The sequence below is a fragment of the Limulus polyphemus genome, unplaced genomic scaffold (assembly GCF_000517525.1).
Source record: "Limulus polyphemus unplaced genomic scaffold, Limulus_polyphemus-2.1.2 Scaffold61, whole genome shotgun sequence".
Lineage (NCBI taxonomy): Eukaryota > Metazoa > Arthropoda > Merostomata > Xiphosura > Limulidae > Limulus > Limulus polyphemus.
In genome coordinates, this window is record NW_013665671.1 from 254,632 (window position 1) to 260,346 (window position 5,715).

The 5,715-nt window shown below is 32.9% G+C and overlaps 1 protein-coding gene across 1 annotated transcript in view; it reads left to right on the top strand.

Moving 5' to 3' along the window:
- Positions 1–5,715, top strand: part of LOC106464510 (transcription factor AP-2-beta-like) — a 145,816-nt gene that overhangs the window by 40,296 nt on the left and 99,805 nt on the right. The window lies entirely within an intron of this gene.

The following is a 5,715-nucleotide window of genomic DNA, read 5'->3' on the forward strand; positions in this document are numbered from 1 at the left end:
TTAAAAACAATGTTTTGTATTTACACGATAAAAACTTTTCTTGAAGTCATAGGGTTTCCACTTTAAAATATAAATATCACTCTACACGTACATGTTTCGACGTGATCTACGTCATCCTCAGGAACACGGCTTCAATAAAGTTTTTATTATGTAAATACAAAACGTTGTTTTTAATTATTTATTATAATTTAAAACAGTATCTATTATTGGGTTGTTGTAATTGGTGTGCTATAAATTGCGTAAGCTATAACTGTGATTAACGCTTATTAATCGGGAACTTTAGATATATTGACCAGGAACGTTTATGAATTTCGAACATTAAAAATCATTCAACTTGAGTGGATTCACATCGGACATTAGTACTTTTACGAAAACATTACTAACGTCATCGGTAGGAAAAATCGGCGTGTGATCAGTGAAGACCAAAGTGAATTGTACCTACGTCAACTCGAAATTAATTTGCTCATCGTGAACCCTCGATAAGATATCAAGGAAGTTCCAGACTAGAAAGAAGACTTTATATTGCTTGTAAGTTTGTAAAACTTTTGTATATATATTATTGTTTGTAATAACTGTTGGTAATAACCGTTATTGTAAATTGTATTATTGTTTGTATATTAAAATATATTTGTATTAAAAAGAAAACTGTGTGTGTATCAATATTGTTGGCAAATATCATAAATTGGAGATATATCGGCATTTATCTAACTACTAAATTTAAATTATAATTTAGCTCGGTTTCAGACCATTCGAAATTGTAATACGTAACACTTTATACTTATATACACGTTCTGCAAAATCAGCTTCGGTTATAAAACTATATTTACTTATACGGTTAAGTGTGAACGTGTCGTTTTCTTCAAGAATAAATGATAATAACTTCCGATCAGAATAAGCTATGTATTTAGAGGGAAACTAAACATTAACTAGGCCACCGGTATAGCTAATTGAATATATATATTTGTTACTGATATACTTATAAAGATTAGCACTCATTGTTTTATTAGTTAAGTACTCTCGCTGTTAAAGATATTTTCGGCCGTAATCCCATATCTATGCTTGGATGTATGCGTGTGTATGTATATTTATCGAAGGGCATACTTCAGCGTGTCGAATACAATCTACCATCTTTATAGTAACTTTTTGTTTTCAGCCTGCAGGAGATTTTCCCTTTTTACTCTGAAAAACCATAGCAGCAAAAGAGTCACATATAGATAACACTATCTCACACTAATCTAATTTCATCTAGAAAATATGTAATAATAGAGATGTGAGGTCATTATAATAATAAAAACAGGATAAGAAACTAACAGATGAAATCACGACCAAGTTTGTGCATGTTGTTAATACATTTGTTTCATTGTTACACCTGGGTGGTCACGTGAGTATGATGCAATTATGACCAATCGTTAATTAGCAGCACGTACACGAGATAATATATATATATATATATATATATACATACATACGTATTATATCCATATATGACTTTGTTTCTCCGTTTGTTTTTTATGTCGTAAGTGCTCTTTCTACTGTGTCTGTACTTCGATTTCTTAATTTGGTGAAAAAATTATCTTTGGGAAGAAAATTTCTGGTTGTTGTTAATAGTTAGCTAATATTATTACAAACACATGTACTTTTTGTAGATGATTACGCTGTTTTGTGCATAGTTCTGATAATTGGAATTTCGAAAACTGTAAGCGTGTTGAAATCTCATTAGGTTTTAACGTGCATCAAAATGAATCATTGTGTGTACAAATATATTTACCTTTAAAAGCATAAAAACAAGAACACCCAGGAACTGAGTTAAGATTGTGTATCCTTTCTGGCAATAGTTTAGCAGAAGGAACCATGATATTCAGCATTCCAAGGGACAGAATGAGTTTATAACATAGTAAAAGTCGTTATTACCATGAGATAGACTCTTTCTTTGGCTGGTCAAAACCCTGGCTCAGCAGGAGATCGGAGATTACTTTATTTCTGTCATTTCTCATGAAAAGTAAAGGGTTCTTCTAGACAAGAGTACTAAATTCCAAGACAAGCCTACCGTGTTTTCTCAAAATTTGTGTTTCTATCACTGCAGGCTTCACTTAGTTCTATTACATTTACAACCGGTCATTATACGTCGTAAACGGGTTTGTTCACCAAGACTTCGAAGATTTGTTTTGAAAATTCCAGTGATCTGATACTGGTATATCATCTTGAGCTATTTTTTTCATGACATTACTGCTTTTTTGTGAATTTTCAAAAAAAAGTACTGTATTATATCCTATAAAATAGTACGATAAATACCTGTAAACATATTCTTAAAACAAAAAACAATAAATTACAAAATTTACTGTTGCTTTTAAATAAACTAGTCGATCAAACAAAATGTTATGACTTAAGTTTGAATTACTAGCTATTATTCTTGAAATCAACTGAAACTATGAACTTTAGTATCAGATATAGGAATGTGCATATTCCCTTTTTTATTTTACATATTTCACATTTAACAAAAATATTTTCATATAGGATTGAATGAAAAGTTTCATTTTTACTTAAGAAAGAAGCATAACGTTATAGTTGTATTTTCATTCATCATTGCATGGTTTTTAAATGTCTGAGAAGTTTATATTTCTAAAGGAGCAATTTTATCTACAAAGCTACTCTTATTTACACAGTAGCTATTTCGAATTTACTGGATATTCTTGAGTATGCGTCAGTGTTCCGCATTGCATGTGCTCTAACTTGTAAATTAATTGTAGTAATAATACACAATTCTAAATTTTCGAAGTTTTAAATATTGAAATAGTTATATATATTATAGATTTTTTAATCCTGTTCATCAGGATTAGTAATGAACTTCTTCAAACATGAGCTTTACATTTATCTTTGTAGGTTAGCATGTCAGCTTTCTCCAGAAGTAATGCACAGATTTTCTTATATTCAAAATATGATATTGATTTTTGTCTTAGAACAAACATTTTTATGTCTAGTTGTACCTGTTTGGCCAGCTTACTGTTCATATCATGCTAAGTTCCTGCCAGTCAATAGTACAATTGCTGTTTGATTCATGTAAATTATCACAACTAACAGCTTCTTTATAAGTTTGTCATATTTGTCGACTCAGAAAAAAGGAGAACGAAAGGCGTGTAATATTTTTTTTTCATCAGCCGAATATAAAATTTGTTACTAATGTGAGGTTAGGTACTGTCATGAGTAACATTACAAAATATACGTTTTTCCACATTCTAATCGCGGTAATAGGAGAAAATTTGTTCTGACAACATATGTTTATGCGTTTGTTGAAGATGTGGAATATACTCATATTCCAGGGAAAATTGTAGAGGCCTAAAGAACGGGATGATTTTACGAGAGGCCTCTCAACAATTACAAATACCGAGTCGATACATAATGGTTCATTCTTATAAAGCGTGAAGAAATTGCTTTTCAAGTGGTCAGTAGGAATTGTTACACCGTAGCGTGGTGATTTGCAGTTTGCCCTTGTCAAGTTTCGACCGCTGTGATTCAGGGTCAGCACAGCGGGGTAGTTTAGTGGTTCTCCACAGGGGAACAGAATTAACTTTCCATCCCTGTACCTGCAATTGTTGCCGACACAGTAAATTCAAATGAATAATCTGTATATTCTTGGCCGTTTATTCAGAAAATAACTCTTAAATAAAATGTAATGACCATCTAGACATTAAAAATCGCACGCTAGGGTTAATGAACACGTAATATCCATCAGTAGTGTTGAAGCATTATACTGATTTTTGGAGCTGTACTGCTGCCATCTAGCGGGTACCTCCAGTGCAACTGCCGCTGAAGAAGCAAAGTAAATGTCGGCCACCAACTGTGATTACGACTCGCCAACCAAGGTATGAAACACAACTCGTTTTGACTGTTCGAACGTGCTGGATCAAGAGAAGAACTGAAATGTTTAAAACAAAAATATTCACTGTTCAATTTTTCTAGCATTTCACATTTCATCTTTACGAACGGTGGATTAAAATGATGTTAAAAGCTAACACAATTTGAATATTCAGATATTCCTTTTGAAAAAGTCCCCCGGTGGAACAGCGGTAAGTCTATAGATTTACAACGCTAGAATCAGGGATTCGATTCCCCTCGGTGGACACAGCAGATAGCCTGTTAATGTCTTTGCAACCTGACAAAACCCGATACTTGTATTCCAAATAAAGTTAAGAAGGACAATTAAATAACCATTGTTAAGTGGATCAGTTTACTAGCTCTGTGAATATAGATAGATAGCTATTTAAAGAACTAGTATTATTGGTAGCATTGATAGCATGTCTTATTCAGAAGAAAATACTTGCACGGAATTTGACAAATCGAAATGTTTTTTTGGTTTGTTTGTTTTTTATCGCGAGGAGATGTGAAACTCTGTATCTGTTGAAAACTTCCAGAGTGTAATCGTTCTGTAATTCCACTTATTGGCTTGATTCAGTGCATATAAAATGCCAATAGGGGCATAAAAAAAACGCGAACGATAGCGTCAGAGTGGTTTGTAATATTGGACTTGATAAAAGGAGATTTGAAATTTTAAAATAATTCAAATTTTATGTCGTGTTTAATGTTATTTTCAAATTTGTACTGCAATGGTGAATTCCCACAAATTAATCTAGGAATGTTAGGCCTAGAGCTGTACCCAGGCATTTTAAAAACATATAGTAAGATGCAGCTAGTTTTAGTGTGTTGTTTGATAGTTTTCATTTACTGCAGAGCTCAAATAAGAAACTGCAGAAACTTAATGGTATATTAAATTTCTATTTATTTTATGTAGGAAAGGTCTGGAAACTTGAAATAATGAAGATAAATACAATAAGTGTGTTCAGATTCACTTGTCAATATTACAACTGCTTTGTTTGTTTCTTGTTAAATAATTTGAATTGTATGCAACTCTACAGCATTCATAACATTTTTTCTGTTTTCAACTCTGTGCATCCTCTATGATAGATATAGGAATTATCAACTGACTGGCTACACTGTACTACTTATTAATGGAAAAGAAATAGAGTGCCAGAGCACGAACTCTGAAGAATTCGTTTCAACTAAAAATCAACTATCGTCATAGGTTTTAGAAAGATGAGTATAAGAGGGTGCCATATCTTCCACAAATCTACTACAAGGACGGTATATTATACAATATCGGTGAGAACTGCAAAACTGGCGTAGACACCTGAACAGTTGGACATACTACTCAATAATCACCAGTCAGATAAATGGTGAGTTGTCACGGCCGCGTCTTCTTTCTATGGCTATATATAAGGTTTGCATGTAGGCTTATCTGCTACTTTGCCAATTCGTTGTCCTATCTCTGTATTCTCTACATGTTTGTATGTGCGTCAGTTGTCTGTCCCCGTCTCAACTAAAACGTCACGCTGACATTTCCCAATAAATGTTAATCTTGACTCCCTTCAAAATCACCAACGCCATCCATACAACTTTAGATAAATTGTCCGTAAATCTGCAAACATTTGAGCTGGATGAATATCCCAGTTTCGATTTGTAAGAGCATACTTTTGATAATCGTTTTCGAGAAAATATACACACAACAGTCTACCACCCTTGGGCAGTTAAAGTATCTGACGTGAAAATGCATCACAAATCTAAACAGTTTGTAAAAGTATTTCTCCCTATACGAAATACATCAAGATTTCTTGAATCGAGAAGGAACTTCTAGTACACTTTCCTGCAATTTTTCTGTGATAT